The 712-nt window shown below is 37.1% G+C and overlaps 1 non-coding gene across 1 annotated transcript; it reads right to left on the bottom strand.

Moving 5' to 3' along the window:
* Positions 1 to 324: 324 nt before the first annotated feature.
* LOC117284888 lies at positions 325 to 512 on the bottom strand. Its single transcript, XR_004515953.1, has one exon. It is a non-coding gene; the product is annotated as a U2 spliceosomal RNA (small nuclear RNA).
* Between the last annotated feature and the right edge of the window lie 200 nt (positions 513 to 712).

The raw sequence follows: 712 nt of genomic DNA, 5'->3' as shown, positions 1-712 counted from the left end.
CAAAAAATCTCGAAGTTTTCTAGTAAGGCAAAATTAAGAAATACTATTGTAGGGTTATAGAAAACATGGAAATATGGAGAATTAGGCATCTCGTTTTCTGTAAGGGATGAGTAGAGGGAGCACATGGAAGGGAAATATAAATTCAAAAATGCTTCAGAGAATTTCAAGTGGGGTAGAAGATTTGGCATTGAAAAGGCCTAGTTTTAATTCTAGGTTTCACATTTAATAATCATGAGGTCTTGGAGAAAACTTCTGTACCTCTCTAAGGCTCAGATTCCTTGTCTGCAAAAAATATGTGTTATGTTTTTTTCTCCCCTTCTCTCAAGGGGCTACTGTTCTTGGAGGTACTGCAATATAAGTCATTGTGTGGAGTGGAGAGAGCAAGCTCCTATTCCATCTCCTGTCTCCAAACACCCATTTAATGTATTGCTCTTGGATAGAGGACATAGCAGATATCAAACTAGGTATTATAGATACAACACTTGATCTTAGCCAAAAGGTTGAGAGGTGATAAGGTGATACAACTTTTGACAAGTTGACATGAAGGCTGAATGAATTCATGAAGGATGTATGCCTAGCAAATATTAGGCTCTGTATGCATAGTAGCCATTTTTATTGATTACTATTAAGAACAGATTGCACAAGGAGGCCTAGGAAAGGTAAGAGTCTTTAATAAGGGCATTGATCTTATTAGAGTGTGTGGTGGTAGATA

Source organism: Fukomys damarensis, unplaced genomic scaffold (genome assembly GCF_012274545.1).
Source record: "Fukomys damarensis isolate Sample0158 unplaced genomic scaffold, DMR_v1.0_HiC HiC_scaffold_39, whole genome shotgun sequence".
Lineage (NCBI taxonomy): Eukaryota > Metazoa > Chordata > Mammalia > Rodentia > Bathyergidae > Fukomys > Fukomys damarensis.
Note: the sequence above shows the minus strand (reverse complement) of the source record. Positions and strands in the feature narration are given on the sequence as shown.